Source organism: Neolamprologus multifasciatus, chromosome 22 (genome assembly GCF_963576455.1).
Source record: "Neolamprologus multifasciatus chromosome 22, fNeoMul1.2, whole genome shotgun sequence".
In the NCBI taxonomy this organism is placed as follows: domain Eukaryota; kingdom Metazoa; phylum Chordata; class Actinopteri; order Cichliformes; family Cichlidae; genus Neolamprologus; species Neolamprologus multifasciatus.
Genome location: NC_140459.1, coordinates 21,349,306 through 21,371,340, shown reverse-complemented (window position 1 = coordinate 21,371,340; position 22,035 = coordinate 21,349,306). Strand labels below are relative to the sequence as shown.

Sequence of the window (22,035 nt, the reverse complement as noted above, 5' to 3'; positions counted from 1 at the left end):
CCTCATATAAACCATTTCTACAACCACCAAAGACAAGGAAAACAAGCCATGATTAAAAGAGCTGTTACCTAAATGCGCAAAAGTCCGCTAAACAAACAAAACAGAAACAGAAATTCTTCAGAGTTAATGTAACCGGTTTTCTGACAAAATGTCCTACTTTGTCAAAACATCCTACTGTAGCATAAATTTATAGTCATGTCTATCAATCTGATGAAATTTCACAAATGTTAGCTTTATTTTGATACCATGATTGTATACACAAAGTTTGTAATTGCAGAGAAATACTCAATTAATTTTGGGCATTTCATTTTCTGTCTTTATCACCATGAACCCTGGTTATGCTGGCAGGGCTGAGCTTCCTGACAACCTAAAGGTACATATCAGACCAGTTAATACAGTTATACAGTTAATACAGGCTAACAACACTGTTAACATAATATAAACAGTAAGGTGAATAAAATATACTGTATGTCGAGCTGGCAGTCTTAGTCTTCCAGGCTCTTTCCGTACAGTGGCTATGATGGCGCCAGACAATGGCCTCATTGGTGAAATCTCACTATTCTCTATGGGCTTCATGGGGAAAATATTCCACAAAATGTTTTGGTCTGAAAATTATTTTAAGAAGAAGACTTGCTTGGTTAAAAAAAAACAAACCTTCTAATTCAAATTTTACTGACAGTTTGGCCCAGAAGATTGCAGCCACCTACCGTTTGTGCTCCGAGCAGCTGTCTTCTCAGCACCACTACGACTACGGTGTGCGAGCTGTGAAATCTGTGCTGACTGCAGCAGGGAACCTAAAGCTGAAATATCCCTAGGAGAATGCAAGCGTGCTGTTGCTTAGAGCGCTGATGGATGTCAACATGGCCAAATGTCTGGCGCAGGATGTGCCACTGTTTCAGGTGTCAGATTTTGTACCACGTCCACTGATAGACTGAGTCTGTTAGTTATAAATCAGGGCATGTTAACATATCATTCTCCTGCTGCTCCCTGCACGGCATCATGTCTGATTTATTTCCTGGAGTTGTCCTTCCAAATCCAGACTATGACCTCCGTCTCAAAGCACTCAGTGACAACATTGCAAAGCTTAACCTCCAGCCTGTTCCATGGTTCATTGGCAAAATCATCCAGGTATTGATTCAAATTTATAAATGTTTGCAGAATTAATTTTACTGTATATACAGGTGTATGAGATGATGTTGGTGTGTCATGGCTTCATGATAGTAGGGGATCCTTTAGGAGGAAAGACTTCTGCCTATAAAGTTCTTACTCCTGCATTTGGAGATCTTTACAATGGCAAATATTCACAGTTTATAGTATACACAGTATACACCGTTTATACTGTGATTGCCAGCAAGTTTCTTTGACCGCCACAGTTTTGCTTCAGACTGGCCCATTGCAAGCTATTGATTAATTAAATGTATTTATTTAATGTTATGTTTTTGTTCCTCTGTTTAAATTGTTATGCAAATTATCTCCATTTAGCCAAGTTCATGGATGAATTTGCAGTGAATTTTCGCATCATCAACCCCTAGGCCATGGATCAATTGTATGGTTGCTTTGATCCAGCCAGCCATGAATGGTCTGATGGTGTCCTGGCCACCTCCTTCAGGGATCATCTCCACCTATCTCCACCTCAGAAGATCGACAGTGGATCATCTTTGATGGTTTGACCTTTTGTCCCAAAGATCATGGACCTGTTTGACGGGTTGGTTCAACCATGTCTAGACTTTATAGATGGAGAATGTCACTTAGTAGTGCTGACATTTCGTATCCACTTGGCACAAAGCCTATAAAAACTGTATTCCTGCATGATGGGTTAGTAAGAGTGACTTCTAATTGATAATTGGTTGGTCAGAATGTATTCATATTTCTCACTGCGTGTGTATGTGTGTTTGTTTTAACATTTCTGTCAACACCAGATGAAATTTGTGCACCAGAAACCACACAGAATATTGTCAGCCAGCAGATAGCCATGTGGTTTCCTATTCACTGTGGTATGGTCTCTTGGTGTTACCATAACTGGAAATGGTCGTAAGAAGTTTGATGTCTTCTACCGCAAACTGATCATGGACATGTATGATGAGCACCCTCGGCCCAAAACCATCAAACTCAAAAAGAATAATATCTTTCCTAAGAGAGGTAATGAAAATGTCTCACACAATCCCGAGAAGCTTCTTCAGTTCTGAAGAACTAAAGAAGCTTCTCAGATGAGAGGTGAAACGTCTTCAAGCAACTTAAAGAAATCCAGACGCTTTTTTTTCCAAGCTCCTTAGACTACGATGACTTGGATGACTGAGAACCTTCACAGACATATTGTGATGGAGTCCATCTGTGTCATGAAAGGTATCAAGCCTGAGAGAAAACCTGATCCCAGTGGCTCAAGTATGACATTTGATGTATGTTTGATGTAAGTTTTAGCTCAATATTACTGTGTAAACTATACATGTTACAGGTAAGATGATTGAGGATTTCTGGGGCCCTACTAAGAAGCCTTTGATAAAGATAATATTCCTACTTCATACATCAAGAAGATTCAAGAAGTTTATTGAACACCCCGACCGACTTCTAACCTTCTGTGATCAAAAATGTGTCCTCTGCTTGAGAGGGTCTCTGCAAATGGGTCAGGGCAATGGAGGTTTATGAGCGTGTAGCCAAGGTTGTAGCCCCCAAAAAGTAAAGACTGAAGCTGACTGAGAATGAGCTGGTTGTGCAGATTGAAAAGCTGGCTGTGAAAAGAGCTGAGCTAAAAAAAAAAAGTGCAAGACCGTCTACAGAGCCTGAATGATGACTTGTCAGCCATGATTAAAAAGAAGAAAGAACTGGAGGACAACATCGAATTGTGTTCTCAGAAACTGATCAGGGCAGAGAAATGAATAGGAGAAGTGGGGGGAGAAGGATAGGTGGACAGAGGCTGCAAGGCAACTAGAAATTAGGTATGTGAAAATACGTATATGATGTGCTCATTTTTACTGTTAGTTCAGATGTATGGTCATGTGTGCCTGAGTTTTAGCATTAATCATGTTTGTATCATATTTGTCTGTCTTACCTTGGGGCTTTTACTGTAGATTATCGTGTAGAATGCCAGGCACAGTGGCATATTGTATGTAAAGAGAAGAAAATCCCCTGCTCTGAGGACTTTACCCTCACTAACACCCGGAGTAGCCAGGTGGCCTCAGGGCATGGCAAATTGCGAGATTTCCAGTGGACTCGTTCTCCACAGACAATGGCATTGTTGTGTTTAACTCCCGTCGGTATTAACCCCCTGCTTTTGGCCTGGAAGGGAGCTACAAAGACTCTTTTATTATAAATCTGAATTATAAAAGGCTTTAATAAAGTCTGGCTTTGTGTCATTAGGTCTGCTGAAATTTGACCTAGATATGGAGGGCAGTAAGACCCAAACCATCTCCCTTGTTCAAGGGCAGGGACCCATAGCAGCTCGAATGATCAACAAAGCCATCAAGGAGGGCACCTGGGTGGTACTGCAGAACTGTCATCGAGCCACCAGCTGGATGCCCACTTTGGAGCGGCTCTGTGAGGAAACCTTTACTCCAGAGAAGACACACCCAAGCTTTAGATAGCAGATTCTACACGGTCATTTTTTTAAATTAATTTACTGCATCAATAACATAATAACAAAATTATACATTTATGCTTTTCCACTCAGGTTATCGTTAACCAGTTACCCATCTGATAAGTTCCCAGTCAATATCCTGCAGAATGGGCTGAAAATGACAAACAAGCCTCCTAAAGGGATTAAAGCCAACCTGTTGCACTCATACCAGATTCATCCCCATCTCTGACCCGGACTTTTTTGGTGGTTCCGAGAAACAGGTCATTTGGCAGAAGCTCCTGTTCGGCCTAACCTTCTTCCATGCTCCAGATGTTCCTTAATGAATATGAAGAGGTTCCACTGGAGGCCCTTACATACCTTACAGGTGAGAGTGAACATAGCAGTTTACTGAGCAGGTTATCAGCTAATACCAATGAAATGAGCAGCAGCAAATGAGGAAATGTGATCTTTTTTATGTGACCTTTTTTGTGACCTTGTCATCTGTTAACTCTACACTGTAAGATATCCACAATTTTCAGTGATATCAGATGGAGCATTGATATTATCAGGCCATCATTCCCAAAGTACATACAGTTGCATTTAATAAAAGAACACAATAGCCACAGATTTTATTGTTAACCCAGAGGTGTTATGTTTCACCAGCAGTTTTAAGGGAGGACCCAAGTGCAAGACACTTAACACTTAACTTAACATTTATTTAATTAACTTCACGACAAATGATACAGCCATAGAAGTATTTCATCAGACAAAATGATAGTGGTGAGACAGGACTAGATATACCATGAGGGGTGACAGAAAACAAGACAGGTTGGAGCAACTATGGTGGAAAATAAAAAGGTGGGAAACAAAGTACAGCAATTAGACACAAAGAAAGAAAGTTTAAAAGCACGAAAGTAAATGTCACTGAGATGCACACAGAAACAACAAGGGGAGACAAACAACCACAGCTGACATTGGGAAAATGTCAAATATGAGAAGGATAACAATTAAATAAAAGAGGAGCCAAAACTCAAACTCTTAACAAAACATCATGACAGAAAGATTAATTTGTTTTTAATTAGCAAATGTAATATTTGTCTGTAATTAAATCTAGATTATCTTGAGCCTTGGAGAACCAATCTGTCTACGATAGTCCGATCTGATAAAGAGTTGAATACAAAAACAATATATTTATGTATTGCAGACTTATGTAGACTACATTTGAAGCCTGCCAATTTATGCCGATCCCTGTGTGTTCAGACTTCACAGTAACGCGGAAATCACCAAGGACAATCAAGAGACCAATCAGCTCTTAGAAGGAGTACTCCTGACACTTTGCAGGCAGTTGGGTGGGGGTTACCACCCAACTGCCTGGGTGGTATCATGAAGCTTCAAGCTCTTGTCTGTTTGTGTTGTAGGAATTAGTAGATGAGCTTGCAGAGGACATCTTGTCTAAGCTGCCCACAGACTTTGGCATGCAAATGGTGATGGATAAATACCCAGTCAAGTATGAAGAGTCCATGAACACAGTTTTTTTTTTTTAACTCAATTTTTATTATAATTTACAACATTGCAACTTGTACTGGTCAATGTTCACAAGTAGGACAGTTACAGGAACCGCAATGCAGAAATACAGATTAAAATAAGAACTGCAATTAGGAAGCACAAAACAAAACTGGGAAGCAAAACAAAACCCAAGCAAGCAAGCAAACAAGCAAACAAACAACAACAAAAAACCCCAAAAAAACCAAAAACAAAAACTTTATGTAATATTACATAACATGTGACAATCTTCGCCATAAATGAACAAAACCAAACAGACCTATGCTAAATTATTGAAACAGTAAAGCATGTATGGGTCGCCAACGCTCAGTAAATAATTCTCTCTGAATCCGCAGAGCATATGTTATTTCCTCCATTTGGTAAATTTCTCTTACTTTATCAATCCACATATTATATGAAGGTGGGTCAAGATTCAGCCATTTAATAGTAATACACTTTAGTGCTGCTGTAAGCAAGATTCTTAAGAGATACTTTTTATTGTTTCCCGCAAAACCATTTGGTAATACTCCTGAAATGGCTAGCTGTTGGTCTTTTGTTAATGGTTGTTGGAAAACTGTATTGAGAACTTTAAATATGTCATTCCAAAATGAGCAGATTTTTGGGCATGACCAGAATATATGAGTGGGTTCCCAAACAAGTACCACAATTTCGCCAGCAGGTGTCAGGATTTGTAGGCTTCATTTTGGCAATTATCTCTGGGGTTCTAAAATATCTCATGACTGCCTTCCATTTAAATTCTCTCCACAACCCAGAATTATGAACACTGTTTTGAAATCATCCGATTTAACAGGTAGCATTAACTTGTGATGCCATGCAGCTGAAGTTGGGAAACAAATGTGTTGTGTTCACTGATCTGTTGAAATTCTTTACAATTCACCCTGAATCGCTCTCCCCTCCTGTCAGACTTACAGATGTGGTATGTGTCAGGCTGGTAAAAATCAGAAAAGCTTTGAAGGGCCAAATTGCTATGTCTTCTGAACTCAAGAGCATCTTTAAGAGCATGCTGGTGGGCAAGGTGCCCGCTATGTGGGCGGCCAAGTCGTACACTTCTTTCAATCATCTTATGGGGAGTTATGTGACTGATCTGTTAGCCAGGCTACAGTTTCTACAAGTAAGATTTATGATTGTTGTGAGCCACCTAGACCATGACCATCTTTGAAATATGACTGCCAAAATAAGTGTTGCACATAAAGAGTTGAAGGTCAGCAGCATACTATGTGCAGCCTGCTAGGTCTTCAGTTATTGTTCAGATATTCAGAAAAAATGCATGCAGAAAAAGTACAAGCAAAAACACTGAGAATATGTATTATTACTTTTTTTTTTTTTTTTTTTTTTTTTTTTTTCGCCTGTCCCATTTGGTTCTTTAGCCGTCAGAATTGTTGTCTGAGGACCAACAAGGATACCCAATGGATTTATTTTGCCAAATGGATCATCATGGCATTGCCGTATTGGTCCATTTGATCGACCTTTGTTTTTATTATTTATTTTATTTTCAGTTGTTACAGACGGGACAGACATGAGTGAGGGATAGGAAAGGGAGAAAGAAAGAGGAAGGAAAAGAAAAACAGAAGGGGAGAGGGACAGTGAGAAAGGGGGGAAGAAAAAATATCTCCGGGATCACCTGTTGAGAGAAAAAGAATAGAAAACAAGCAAAAAAAAAAAACAAAACAATGCAACATACTATACACAACACCATCGCATTAATCTAGCTAAGTGTAAACAGCAGTAAATACTAAATATTGAATGTTGTTGTGCAGCACGCAGGACAGACAGCGCACAATGTGCTTTGAAGTAGCAGCCAAGAAAGGTGTGATTTAAGTCTACGAATAGTGAACACCCATGTGCACACCTGTGTGGATCGGCGCGCTTGTATTCAAATGGTTTCCCCATGTAATGGTCTGCTAGAGGATGTAGAGAGCCATAGCCCCGTCCCCCAGGGCATGAAGCAGGCATGGAGGAGATCCAGGCCCCAGACATCCAGAGGCCCCAGAGTGCAAGAGCCCAAGGAGGACCACCGGAGGGGCATCCGTGCCACCTTCATGGGAAGGGCTGAGGATCCCCAGATGAGGGGTCACCCAGTAGCCACCGGGCAGAAGCTAGAGGGGGCTGCACCGGCGTGCCCGCCGGCTCTGCCGGCAGCCAGCTGTGCCAGAGTGAACCGAGCCGCAGGCACAGAGGCCGGAGGCCCGAGGGCCCCCCGCGCCCCGGAAGAGGCCTGACCGAGCAGCAGGCGCCAGGCCCCGCCAAGTAGTCACCGGGAGTGAGCTGGTACATACCTGAGCGCCCAGCCCCGGACACCAAGAACCACCAACGCACCGACCCCTGAGGGCATCAGTCACCGGCAGGGAGTGTGGTGAGGGGAGATAGGCCTCCACACTTTGGAGGGCCTTGGAGTTCCCAGAGAGGTGGAGTCTAAGACCCGACCTGACATATAGACACAGACAAACAGGCACACACAGACACAGACATGCATTCCCACCCTCATGCACACATATACAAACACTCAGCACTCACCCAACGCAGGAATAAACGTAAATGGACATGTACACACAATCACACTCCCCAAACATACTCTATATCCCGGGTCCAGGTATCCTCACCCCCAGAGATGGAAACGGCACCCAGACCCAAGAGATGTTACCCTTCCCTCCGGGGTGGAGGCAAGCAGACCGCCCCAGGCTCCGCAGCAGCAGGGAGGCCAATCGGACAGCCAGCATCTCTTCCCAGCCCCCCCGCCCCGATGGCTAGCAGAGAACAGGGGTGTGTTAAGACCCCATACCTCCCTCCTCCCGCTCAAGTGTAGTGTTGCTGCGTGTTGCTCTAAAGTGTATTTAAAACAAGGGAGAGCATGGTGCTGCTGCCAGAGAGCAGCAGGTGTTAGCACGGCCCCTCCCGAGAACCCTCAATGTCTACATGGATTTAAAATTGAGAGGTGGGCACCGGCGCCAGAGGCAGGTTTGAATACACAGACCGTCTACTGGACGCCGTTAACGTGCCCACCCTCAAGGCCCTATATATATATATATGTGTGTGTTATGAGAGTGTAAGTAATGTGGATGTCTAAGTTGTGAGATAAAATTGAGGCACAGGTGGCCAGAAGAGGACAGAGGGGGGGGGAATGTCTCCCCTGCACCCTGGTGACACACCCGCACCCCAAAGCCCTACCTGTGTGGGTGGGTGTGGTGGAGCGTGAAGAGGGAGGCAGCCGGGGATGGGGAGGAAAAGAAGGGAGGGGAGGGTGTCCCTCCCTAGGGCCAGCTCCCCCGCTGACCCCAATATGCACCCCCGTCCTCTGGTATCCACCAAGGCAAGGGAGCCCAGGCCCATCCAGACCGGGGCCTACGGCAGCAACACCGCCAAGCCCCACAGGACCCGGGGCAGCCCACTCCACCCCACCGCAGAGGAAACTGTACCCACCCCAACATTCAATCATCTCCCAGACTACACAAGACACAGACACCCAGGTTAAGTTTATTCTCCACCTCTCCTATGTCTCTCCCCCACCTGCAGAGTGGACTCCTGCAAAGATGGAACAACCTCCCTGCCAGTTCAAGAGCCCCCCGGTTAGGCCGATGCACAAGAGGCCCCCTGCGCCAGGGCTGAGCCCCCGTGCACCCACCCGCCCACAACCTCGGCGACACACCGACGAGGACCGAAGCCCCCAAGGCCCAGCCAGAGCCCCAGCACGGAGGCGAAGCACCCCCGAACCCCAAACCCCCACGCCCGCCCCGGATCCACTCAGGGGCAGCCAGGCCACCAGGCCAGTAACCTACGTCCGCCAGCACAGACCATCCTCCAGCCCCGCTGCACGCGGCCACGAGGAGAACAACCTCTGAGAGCGACCAGAGCCACTAACCAGGTTATGAACACAACCCCCGGGTTAAGCCCTCCAGGGATAACGTCTCTAGGGGTCCTCCAGGTGCCCTAAGCCCATCCCAACCTCCACATCAACCACAATAGCCAAGGCGGGACCAAACCACGACCCCCCACCCCCGCTAGGTGATGGAGCCGATCAAAGGAGCCCAGAGGGATTGATCTAATGTGGTGGCAGAGGCTATATCGAGACTAATGTGATCTATTAGATAGTTTCTGTATTGGCTAGAATTAAGATTATTTTTATTTTTCCAGTTCATGAGGACCGTTTTCTTGGCGATGCATAGGGCAATAAAAACCATGTGGACTGTATTAATTTCTGTAGTGACATCATCCAAATTTCCCAACAAGCATACTAAAGGGGAGGTTGGAATTTTACATTTCAGACACTTTGATAAGTCCTCACATATCTCGTGCCAAAACTTCTGCACTGGTGGACAGAACCAAAGAGCGTGGATGTAACTGTCTGGTGTATTGCCTTGACAGTGTGAGCAGTTGTTGGCGGATGTAAAGCCCATCTTAAACATTCGATGACCTGTATAGTGCACTCTATGCAGTATTTTGTATTGTATTAATTGCAGATTGGGATTTTTAATAAATTTAAAGGTTTTTAAGCAAATCTGAGACCAGACGTTTTGGTCTAAGCTGACTGATAAATCTGCTTCCCACTTTGCAATAGGAAGGGATATTGATTCATCTATTTTAGAAAGTGTTCTGTATATTTTAGATAATAGTTTTGGGGGATTTAAGAGTAAGAAATTGAACCACACTTGGTGGTGTTTGTAATTCAACTTGACTGAGGATAAATTTCTTTTTTACTATGGATTTAATTTGTTGATATTCTAAAAATCTTTTCTTGTTGATCCCATATTGTGTAACTAGTCTGTCAAATGGAATAAATTCTGTTCCCTCTAATATATGTTCTAAGTATTTAATTCCTTTACAACTCCATTCTGGGAAATTAATCATATTTTTGTTTTGTAATATGTCAGGGTTATTCCAGATAGGTGTACGTTTGCATGGGATTAATGAAGACTCCGTTATTTTTAGAAACTCCCACCATGCTGACAGAGAAAAGCTGATGTTGATGCTTTTAAAGCATTCATGTCTTTTGATGTTTGAGCTAATAAATGGTAGGTCTGAAATCTCTAGATCATTGCATAGTGCCTGTTCAACATCTAGCCAGGGCTCATCTAAGAGGGTACATTTTAACCATTCTGAGATGAACTGAAGCCTGTTGGCTAAGAAGTATTGGTGAAAATTAGGCAGATCTAGTCCTCCTCTATCCTTGGTTCTTTGTAGCGTTTTTAAGCTGATGCGCGGGGGTTTATCTTTCCAAAGGAATTTAGAAATATGTGAATCCAGAGATCTGAACCAATCTTGTGATGGTTTGTTAGGGATCATTAAAAATAAGTAATTTATTTTTGGCAAGATCATCATTTTTATAGTGGCGACCCTTCCCATGAGTGATATGGGTAGAGATTTCCATCTAGTCAGATCGCCTTCTACTTTCTTTAGAAGTGGGATGTGGTTTAATTTAATTAAGTCTGAAAGCTTAGGAGAAACAATAATACCTAAATATTTAATATTTCCAGATTGTAGTGGGGCAGAAGATGAATTGTGGAAGGAGCAGTTAATGGGAAGAACTGTAGATTTTGGCCAGTTAATTGAATAGTCTGAAACTCTTGAAAACCAGTTTATTAGAATAATTACCTCAGAGAGGTTGATTTGTGAGTTTTGCAGAAAAAGCAACACATCATCTGCATAGAGACTGATTTTATGTTCTACGTTATTACATTTTATGCCCTTAATTGTTGTAGCCTGTCTAAGTGCTGCTGCTAGAGGTTCGATAAAAATTGCAAAAAGTGAAGGGGAGAGTGGGCATCCCTGTCTGGTGCCCCTCAGGAGACAAAAGCTGGAGGATGTCTGGTCATTTGTTCTGATACGAGCTGTTGGGGAATTGTATAATATTCTTATCCAATTTATGAAAGAGTTTCCAAAACCAAATTTGTGTAAAGTTGCAAATAAAAATTTCCAGTTAACTCTGTCAAATGCTTTTTCTGCATCTAGAGATAATATTATGGTTTCAATGTTTTTATTGTATGAGTAGTCTATTAAATTAAGAAATCTACGAGTATTTGTTGAGGAGTGCCGACCTTTTATGAAACCAGTTTGGTCAGGATGAATTAAGAGGGGGGTTATTTTCTCTAATCTCTTTGAGAGAGCTTTGCAGATTATTTTAAGGTCTACATTTATAAGGGATATTGGACGATAACTTGAGGGAAATAAAGGGTCTTTTCCTGGTTTTAGCAGGAGACTAATGTTAGCAGAATTCATATTTGGTGGTAGTCTGCCATTTTTCTTGATTTCCTGCAACATTCCATGGAATACTGGTGCCAAAATTGTCCAGAATTCTTTGTAGAATTCTGCAGGAAAGCCGTCTGGACCTGGAGCTTTATTAATGGGCATACTTATCAGGGCTTCCTGGAGTTCACCTGGCGTCAGTGGCGAATCCAGTGCCATTGCTTGACTGTCTAGTAATTTTGGAAGAGTTACGTTGTCAAGAAACAAATCAATTTCATTTTTAGACGGGTTTATTTGTGGTGAATATAAAGTTTCATAGAAATCCCTAAAAATCTTGTTTATTCTTCCAGGGTCATATATTGTGTTCCCTGATAAATCTTTAGTGGCACATATAGTTGTTTTTTCTTTATTTATTTTTAACTGGTTTGCTAGAAATCGACCTGGTTTGTTACTGTGTTCAAAATTCTGCAAGCGAAGTCTTTGTACAAGGAATTGTGTTTTTCTATTAATAATTTCATTTAATTCTAGTTTTGTTTTGCATATTTTGTTCATTATTTCTTGATCTTGGTGGAACGCGTAGGCTTCTTCTAAGGATTTGATGGTTTTTTCTAATTCCTGAATATTTTTGTTTTCTTCTTTCTTTTTGTGTGATGAGAAAGAAATTATTTTACCTCTCATCACAGCTTTTCCTGCTTCCCATAGAACAGAAGCAGATGTTCCGGGAGTGTCATTAAAGTCTAAATATGAAGTCCATTCCTTTTTAAAATATTTAATAAAGTCTTCATCTTTAAGTAGTGATGTGTTAAATCTCCAGTTTTTACTTGGCGTAGTATTATTCTTGTGTATTAGTGTTAAAGATACAGGAGCATGATCGCTGACAGCTATAGGGTGAATCTCAGTGTCTGAAATGTCACTCAGCAGTGAGCTGCTGACCAAAAAATAATCCAGACGAGAGTAGGAGTGATGAACATGTGAGAAGAAAGTATATTCCTTACTGTTGGGGTGAAGGGAGCGCCATGCATCGCAAAGGCCATAGTCGCTCATATACTGTTTGATTATATTTGTGGATTGCCAATTGCGCTGAGTTCCTGTTGTGTTGAGCCTATCCATTTCTTCATTTAGTCCAAGGTTGAGGTCGCCTCCAAGAATGAGTGTGCAATCAAGGTGTTCAGAGAGTGCACTAAAAAATCCGTGGAAGAATGAGGGTTCATCAACATTTGGACCATATATACTTACAATACATAGTTTTTTGTTCAATATTGATAGTTTAATAATTAGAAATCTACCCTCTGGATCCATAACTGTATCAAGTACTGTAAAATTAACATTTTTATGTATTAAAATTGCTACTCCTCTTTGTCTAGAATTATAACAAGCTGCAAACACATTAGGAAACTCAGGTGTTTTAAGTTCGTTTAAACCTGTAACAGGTCTGTGAGTTTCTTGTAATAAAACAACATCTGCCTGTAGTTTTTTAAGCTGGTTAAATATCTTTAACCTCTTTCCTCTGGTGCCAGCCCCATTTACTAGTGATGGGATTTCCGGCTCTTTTTAGAGATCCGGCTCTTTCGGCTCGGCTCACTAAAAAGAGCCGGCTCTTTCGGCTCCGAACCGGCTCTTCAGGTTGTTTTGTTGCTTTAATTATTTAATCATTAACAATAGTATAAAATTATGCAGAAAAGGAATTACTAAAGTTAAAAAAAGTGGTTTTATTTATATATGTTTATATATGGCCCCTAGAGACAAAGCACGTACAAACTCTAAAGCATATACAAACTCCAAAAAGCACGTACAAACTCCAAAACACATTTATAGCGTTTACTGAACTTCCAAAACAGAGCTACCCAGATCACTTAAATTACACAATTGAAAGCATGTGTGTATTGTTTGTGTATTTATAGACAAGCACTCATATTTATTCAAATAATTTAAAAATAAAATTCATTTACCTGTTATTACCACACACCAAATCCGGTTGTTGATACTTCCTGGCTTGTGTAGCCACTAGGTAACAAAAGCTCAACACTGCACCCTAGCATCCTGGAGCACTTCTGTTGTCTTTTGTACGTGATTCTGAGTTTGTACGTGCTTCTTAGTTTTTACGTGTTTTGGAGTTTGTACGTGCTTCTGAGTTTTTACGTGTTTTGGAGTTTGTACGTGCTTCTGAGTTTTTACGTGTTTTGGAGTTTCTACGTGCTTTGTCTCTAAGGGCCACCATAAATATACTTTATTTATTCACTCCACATAAAATGTAATAAATAAATCATATAATACAAAGAACAACTATTTACATTTTAAACTTTTAACTATTTAAATTTTCAGCTTTTTCCTTTTAAACAAATTTAACGTGAAACAACACAAAACACTGCAAACCACAACACAATTTAATATATATAATAAAATATTAAAACAAAAAGAAGATGCACATTCTCTGTCATATGGGCCTGCATGATTTCTGAATCCTTTATCATCTGCAACTGAAAATAGTGGATGATTACTATACCTTTCTAATGTGATGTTGTTGTCCCTCGCTCTCTTTCTCTCTGGCTCTGTTCCTGTGCTACTGCGAGTGTAACTAACGCCCCTCCCCCCTCTGCCCAGCGCAAGGTACAGGCCGCGCGTGCGGAGTTTAGCGGAAAAAAGGGCGAGAGAGAGGATGAGAGAAAGAGAAAAAAAAAAAAAAAAAACCTCACGGCTCCCAATAAGGAGCCGGCTCGCGTCGTTCACTTCAAAGAGCCGGCTCTAAGAGCCATTTCGTTCGCGAACGACCCATCACTACCATTTACATTCCATGTGACAAACCTCAGCATGCCCATAATTGTGTGTGTATGTCTAATGATGTAAGCTGGGTGTTCCGTTTAGACGGGTGGAGAAAATGTGGAAACATCACTTGTTTGTAAATAGAAAGAGAAAAAAGTGTGGTGATAGGCTCCATAAGTCTGACTATGTGTGTGACTATTCACTAATATGAACAAGCGTGGCTTGCGTATGTGTCCTGTAAGTCTGTGCTTGCTGTGAGGCTGTTGTAAATGTGCTGCCGTTGAGCGTGTGTGTTTGCGTGATCGTGGTGCGAATATATGGAGAAATAGAGGGTGTTGTTTGTAGGTGAGTGGGGAAGTAGGTGATCACAGCAGTGAAAGACAAGAGAAAGAAAGAAACCACATAAAGTGTGAGCGACAACAAAAAAAAGAAAAGAAACGGAAACATTCCAATTAAAGTAATGACGGAGGGTGACGGTGTTATATCTGCTATGACATCATACTGATATTACTAGGTTCAACCCATGTTAAAGGAGAAAGTGTGAATGAATAAGAAAAGAGTGTAGCGGGTTCTTATCTGGAGTGCAGTCAATATAACCACGGTGTGGTGCCGGGGTCGCGGTAGAGCTGTCCGTCCACGTAGAGCCGGTCCACGGCGATGACAGCGCGGGAGCCTTTCTGCATGAAGCTACGTCGGACTGGGAACAGGACCTTGCGTCGTTCCAGGATCTCTTTGGGGAACTGGTCGTTCACGCTGAAGTCCGTTCCTTTCAGTTCCCTGCCGCGACTCTTCACCTGTTCCTTCTGTTTAAATTGACCAAATTTGGCCACAATAGGACGTGGTCTCCCGGTCCGCGACCTCACGCCCCCCAAGCGATGCACTCTGTCGAAGGCGATGTTCTTTACGGTGTCCTCCGGCAGCTTCAGGTGGATTTTAATGAAGCTTTTCACCGTTGCCTCCGCGTCCTCTCCGGTAGATTCTGGAATACCAGAAAAAACAAGATTGTCTCTCATGCTACGGGCTTGTAGATCGATAACGGACTCTTTTATTTTTTTATTTTCAGTGTTTAGCTGGGTCACGTTATCGGCGAGAGATTTGACCGACTCCCGTAGCGTGGCATTTTCAGCGGCAAGCGTTTCCACCTGCTGCTGGCTGAATTCCAGGGATTCTCTCAGAGATTTAAATTCCCGGTGTAGAATCTCCACCAGGGACAGCCTCGCATCGAAACTGGACAATCGCTTGTCGATTGACTCCAGGATATCTGCGATGTCTTTGCCGGCAGGCGATGTTGTGCCGGGGGAGTCTGCCGGACGACATCTCTTCGATGACGGCGTCTCGGTTTTGGCCGGGGAAGATGCACTCTGGGCCTTCTTCATTACTAAATCTTGGAAGCAGCGTTCGATGTATTCTTGGAGAGCGTCTAAACTCTCCCCGTTGTCCTCCAGGGTGTTAGAGATGATAAGACAGATGTTGTTAGTTATATGACAGTTGGTTAGTTTATTTGGCAGTACTGAAGCTTAAGGAAACTTTGTTAAACTCTACGCTACCATTCGCTTTGTTTTTTCCGCCAAATCTCCGGCGTCTGACGTCACCTACAACATGGGTCGCTTACCTTACCCGTCGCTTACCTTACCCGTCACTTCCGTCCTGTGCCCTGTCTTCCGTCCTGTGCCCTGTCCTTCTGTCCTGAGAATATGTATTATTACTAACGATCTATTATCCTGCATTTTAGCTGTGACTATTTTTTTATTGTCTGTCATAACAGAATTAAATAGATAACGACCAACCTACACATCTTGTGGCTCTCCGGCTTTATTTCACCTAGTCATTTCTTACTGGAGTATCTCAGAATTTTGCCAGGAAGTACATCCCCATTGACTACACCAGTTTTGAATTTGAGACATTTCTAACTTCCCTCTGTGTTTTTGGTCATATTCACTCCGATTGATCTAAAGATATTTTATACTTACACCTTTGAGCTGTATTCCAGGTAACTACGGAAGAGTCGCAAATGGATGAAAAGCCAGAGGACGGAGCTTATATCAAAGGTCTGATCACGGAGGGGGCACGCTGGGACAGGCAGAACATCGGAGAGTCTCTCCCCAAGATTCTGGTTGACTCTTTGCCCATCATCAATCGTAAACCAGGAGAAATGGACAAGTTTTGACATGAAAACATATGTCCTCTTTACAAAACCAGTGCCCGCCAGGGGACTTATACACATTTTATGCATCTTAGATGACTTTAGATTTCTCCAACCATTTTAACTTTTACAAATTGAAATATGCAAAACATACCAACACAAGAACAGAAAGTTGAAAAATTAAATAAATTAGAAAAAACAAAAACATTTTTTCCTTTCATTTATAAGGGGGGGGGGGGGTGACTTAAATCCTATGTCTATATTAAATAAAATTATTACAGTATTAACCCATAGAGATGCAGATTGAGACGTGGGAGATTTCCAAAGAAGTGGAATACTGTGCCTAGCTCGAAGGGAACAGAAAGCCAACATCTGTTTCCTGGGGAGACATTAAGAGGGGTCATTGGAATTCCAAATATGGCAATTAGAGGGGCTAATTTGTGCAAACTTGGACAGAAGAAAAACATGTGGCTTAAATGGCAAGGGGAGGTTTGGCATCTGTCACATTGGTCTAGAATTGAAGGAAAGATTTTAGATAAACAAGATTTTGAAAAATTTACTTTGTTTATTGTTATGTGATGGCTGTGTGCAGGCAGGAGAAGGACCCAAAGCGCAGACTCCGGAGACAAAACTTAAACTCAAAACCGCTTTAATGTTAAACTCAAATATAACATAACTGGAAATATCAAAATAAACTTACACCGGAGGACTGAAAAAAACAAAACAAAAAAAAAACAAAACAAAAAAAAAAAACAGCTATATAAACGGTAGATCGCGACAATGACAAACTGAAACACAGGGCTTAAATACATGGAGGGAGCAATCAGGGAATGGACAACAGGAGGGAAACACAGCTGGGGCAAATCAGAACTGACGAGACAAGGAAGCATAAACTGAACACACTGAGATAAGACAGAGACCTTCAAAGTAAAACAGGAAACACATAACACAGACTGAACAAAAGACACAGACTCACATGCAGGCACTACAACAGAGGGAACAGATGTGGGACCAGGGCAGACAGACACTGACTGGACACGGGGATATAGCAGACAGGGGAGACAGCAACTAAGGATTACACAGAGACAAACCATAAGATATGACTCTAACGAAAACCCAAAGACTAGAAATTATAAATAATATAATAAACTCAAAAACCCTGGGTCAATGACCCAGGCATCCTAACAGTATCCCCCCCCTAAAGGACTGGCTCCCAGACAGCCCAACCCGAAACACCAAAACAAAAAACAACCCAACCAGGGTGGGCGGCGGGGGAACAGGATGGAGGGACCGAAATGAAACAAACACACGGAGCCAGAGACAAAATACAGGGAGCAAAAGCCCAAAACAACAGCACTGCGGCCCAGCAACAGTCCAAAAGAAAACAGACAAAAAGCCCATGAAAGGCGCAGAGGCCCAGGCAACAGTCTCGAAAAGGTTCAGGAGGCCGGCCCGGAGGCCGACGGCACAACAGTCCAAACCCGGGCAGTTCAGGGGGGCGGCCCGGAGGCCCAAGAGCCAAGAGAACAGTTCAGGGGGCCGGGCAGGCGGGAGGCACCGGCGGCGACCGAGCAGGTCAGGAGGCCGGCCGGGCGGGAGGCACCGGCGGCGACGTAGATCAGGGGGCCGTCCATGATGTCCAGTCATCGGCCCGGAAAGTGGCCGAACAGGCCGGACAGGACGTGCAGGCCCAGACGGCATGGGGACCTGGCGAGGGCGGAGACGCGGAGGCTGGACCTGGCGAGGGCGGAGACGCGGAGGCTGGACCTGGCGAGGGCGGAGACGCGGAGGCTGGACCTGGCGAGGGCGGAGACGCGGAGGCTGGACCTGGCGAGGGCGGAGACGCGGAGGCTGGACCTGGCGAGGGCGGAGACGCGGAGGCTGGACCTGGCGAGGGCGGAGACGCGGAGGCTGGACCTGGCGAGGGCGGCGCTGCAGGGAACGGCGTGGGAGCCGCAGGTGGTGGCGCTGCAGGCGACGCAGGTCGCTGGACGGGCCCCTCGGACCCTCCAGCGAGAACAGGCGGCTGAAGCGGTCCCTCGGACCCTCCAGCCGGAACAGGCAGCTGAAGCGGTCCCTCGGACCCTCCAGTGGAGGCAGGAGGCTGGACGGGCCCCTCGGACCCTCCAGCGGGAACAGGCGGCTGAAGCGGTCCCTCGGACCCTCCAGCGGAGACAGAAAGCTGAACGGGCCACTCGGCCCCTCCAGTGGAGACTGAAGACGGCCGGAGCGGTTCTCCAGAACCCCCAGCGGGACCAACAGATGAAGTGGGTGTGATGTCAGAATGTCCAGAGTCAGAATGCTCAAATGGAGCATACAATAAACAGTCACCGTCTCCCCTGAGAGGAGTTTGCTCAACCGTCCTGGAGTGGCGGCGGCCTGAACGCCGTTTCCTTCGGGATGAGGAAACAGGAACCGGTGGAGAAAAGGAGACCTCCTCCTCCTCATCCTCTGACCACATAGCCGCCAGGAAAAAGGCAGGCGAACGAGGACCCGGCTGGTGTGGGGAGGGAGAGGAAGTCCGTGGCAGTGTTGAGACAGGTGGAGAGTGTGTGTTGTCCTGGGGCAGCGGTTGGGAAGAAGAGTGAGAGAGCAAGCTCACCAGCCTTGACTTGCTCTCTCCAGGCAGTAATGGTGTCATCCAACTTAGTGTCCTTAGCAAACAGAGAGCTGAGGGTTATGATGAATGATGGCATCTACTGCACTTAGCCCGACTGCCATAGTCCGTAAATCCTGTGACTGGGCAATGCGGTCAAGCAGACTCACCATCCGCATCATCTCGCCGTTGAACTCCGAGGAAAAAGAGTCTGCGGGGTCCATGTTCTGGTCGCAATCTTCTGTTATGTGATGGCTGTGTGCAGGCAGGAGAAGGACCCAAAGCGCAGACTCCGGAGACAAAACTTAAACTCAAAACCGCTTTAATGTTAAACTCAAATATAACATAACTGGAAATATCAAAATAAACTCACACCGGAGGACTGAAAAAACACACAGCTATATAAACGGTAGATCACGACAATGACAAACTGAAACACAGGGCTTAAATACATAGAGGGAGCAATCAGGGAATGGACAACAGGAGGGAAACACAGCTGGGGCAAATCAGAACTGACGAGACAAGGAAGCATAAACTGAACACACTGAGATAAGACAGAGACCTTCAAAGTAAAACAGGAAACACATAACACAGACTGAACAAAAGACACAGACTCACATGCAGGCACTACAACAGAGGGAACAGAGATGTGGGACCAGGGCAGACACAGACACTGACTGGACACGGGGATATAGCAGACAGGGGAGACAGCAACTAAGGATTACACAGAGACAAACCATAAGACATGACTCTAACGAAAACCCAAAGACTAGAAATTATAAATAATATAATAAACTCAAAAACCCTGGGTCAACGACCCAGGCATCCTAACAGTTTATTACTTTAAACTATACAAGCTGTAGCCTAACACATGGTGTACTTGAACGTATTGGGAGATTCACCTTTTCCCACCATGATTCAAAAAGTTCTGATTTTACTTGATGAGTCAGATTCGATCGCCATAAGCGTATGATAGTATGACTTTTTGTTAGGCCTAAGAACCAGAAGGCCAACCCATGGTGGGTCAGCAGGAAAACTTGGGAAATTTGGAAACAGTGATGAGACAAAGTGTCTAATTTGAAAGTAGAGAAACAAGTGAGAAGGAGGTAGATTAAATTTTGAGGGCAGCTCTGAGAAGCTAAGGAGGACATCATCTTTGCGAAGGGCTCTCGTGGTTTTTATGGCTCTTTCGTGCCAAATCAAATATCCGGCGTTGGTAGTGGCAGGTGGAAATTGTCACAAGAGAAAAAGGCATTTCTCTGTGCAATGAATGGGAGAGGGGGATATGAATATAAAATGGTATCTGAACTGAAACCATATCTTAAGTGTAGAGAGCATGATGGGATTTGAAGTAACAGAAGATGTTTTAATAGGCAGTGATGAATAGCTAAGAGAGGCAGGTAAAGAAAATGTGGAGAAATTGATTGAATTGAAGCTTACACCAAATCAAGTTAGTTGAATTTAGCCAGTAGATCACGTTATGAATATGTGAAGACCAGTAATACTTAAAAAATTGGGTAGGGAAAGACCCCCATTCGAGGTGAACTGTCGCATTAGAGAGAGACTAAGTCTAGGGGCCCTTCCACTCCACAAAAAAGAAGAAGACATCTGGTCTAGGGACTTAAAATACTGTTTGGGCAGAAATACAGTGACATAAAAAGAAATCTGGGTAGCACATTCATTTTGATAATATTAATCCTGCCTGTTAGTGACAGGGGGAGGGAGTTCCACCTCTGGAAATCTGATGCAAATTGTTAGACCAGGGGGGCAAAGTTTGTGTAATATTAATTCCCAAGTACCTAAACCCTGAGGGGCTGAGTTTAAAATGAATGCCAGATTGCTTAAGTGCTCATGCTAAAGAGTTTACAGGGTAACATTCACTTTTGAGTAAATTAATTTTATAGCCAGAGAAAGAGCTAAATTTTTCCAGGACAGATAAAATTGGAGGATGGGGTCAGCAACATACAAAAGAAGGTCATCTGCGTACAAGGATACCTTAAGTTCAGCACGTTCATGGATAATTCCATGTAAAGAAGGCAGGGATCTCAGTGCAACAAAAAGAGGATCTATGGCTAAAGCAAACAGGAGGGGGGAAAGAGGACATCCCTGTCTGGGGCAAAGGCATAGTGGGAAATAGTCAGATTAAACAGAGTTGGTGATGGCACAAGCCTGAGGGGGATGTATAAAGATGTATAAAGATCCAAGACAAAAACCTTTCTCCAAACCCAAACCTATTCAGAACAGTAAAGAGGTAATCCCATTCAACCGAATCAAAGGCCTTCTCTGCATCAAGAGAAATAATCACCTCAGGAGACGTGGGACAGTGAGCAGAAAAAATTGTGTTTAGCAGTGTACGAGTGTTAAAGAGCAACTGACAGCCTTTGATGAATTAATTCGGTTCCTGTGAAATAATCTGTGGAATAACGGTCTCGAACCGAGCTGCAAGTACTTTCACCAAAATCGTAAAATCCACATTTAGAAGAGTCAGGGGCCTGTAGGAATCACAGGCCGTAGGGTCTTTCCCTTTTTTCCAATAGAACTGAAATCGATTCCTGCATTAAGGTGGGGGGCAGCAGGCCACATCCCAGTGATTCATTACATACATCAAGAAGGAGGGGGGCTAACTTGTCTTAAAACTTTTTGAAAAACTCAGCTGGGAATCCATCTGAGCCTGGGGCCTTACCCATATATTTAATTGAGGCAAAAACTTCTTCTATTTCAATAGGAGCATCAAGCTTATTGATGAATTCTGGAGGAAGGCAAGCATCTCATCTGAAACTGACTGTGATTCAGAGCTGTAGAGATTGCAGTAAAATCTACTTGGCTTGTCACCATGCTCGTAATAGGCAACACGGGAAAAGTTCAGTCTGTAAATCCTGTCATTGCTTCAAGAAGGTCTGTGATGGATTGATGGCATTTTGTTTGTCAATATCCTGAATTTTTGCTGAAATTTCTGCTACCTTGGCCCTGTGATTGTTGTTAAGATTAGCTGAATAAGAGATAATCTGGCCATGCAGATATGCTTTCAGTGTTTCCCATAATAGTGAGAAGGAGACTGAATACTTTTATTAAAAGTAAGAAAGTCATCAGCTGCTTATAGAATGGTTGAAATGAATGAATGAAATGAAATGGTTGAATGAATTATCAGATAGTACGAGAGTATTAAACAAAGTCTACCAATGAAGTTTATATCAAGGTTTAGCGGAGCATGGTCTGATGTAACGATTGGGTAGTATTCAGAAAACA

The 22,035-nt window shown here is 43.5% G+C and overlaps 1 pseudogene across 1 annotated transcript in view; it reads left to right on the top strand.

The window, feature by feature from the left end:
• LOC146493471 (dynein axonemal heavy chain 3-like) overlaps positions 1 to 16,357 on the top strand; it is a 32,753-nt pseudogene extending 16,396 nt beyond the window's left edge. Inside the window, exons 22-38 of the transcript XR_014872092.1 lie at positions 272 to 372; positions 496 to 597; positions 680 to 899; positions 994 to 1,128; positions 1,182 to 1,293; positions 1,483 to 1,815; positions 1,920 to 2,174; positions 2,280 to 2,382; positions 2,453 to 2,937; positions 3,011 to 3,251; positions 3,329 to 3,577; positions 3,665 to 4,003; positions 4,755 to 4,919; positions 4,969 to 5,079; positions 5,904 to 6,330; positions 15,826 to 15,971; positions 16,041 to 16,357. The product of XR_014872092.1 is annotated as a dynein axonemal heavy chain 3-like (transcript). The remainder of the gene's footprint in view (positions 1 to 271; positions 373 to 495; positions 598 to 679; positions 900 to 993; positions 1,129 to 1,181; positions 1,294 to 1,482; positions 1,816 to 1,919; positions 2,175 to 2,279; positions 2,383 to 2,452; positions 2,938 to 3,010; positions 3,252 to 3,328; positions 3,578 to 3,664; positions 4,004 to 4,754; positions 4,920 to 4,968; positions 5,080 to 5,903; positions 6,331 to 15,825; positions 15,972 to 16,040) is intronic.
• The last annotated feature ends 5,678 nt before the right edge of the window (positions 16,358 to 22,035 follow it).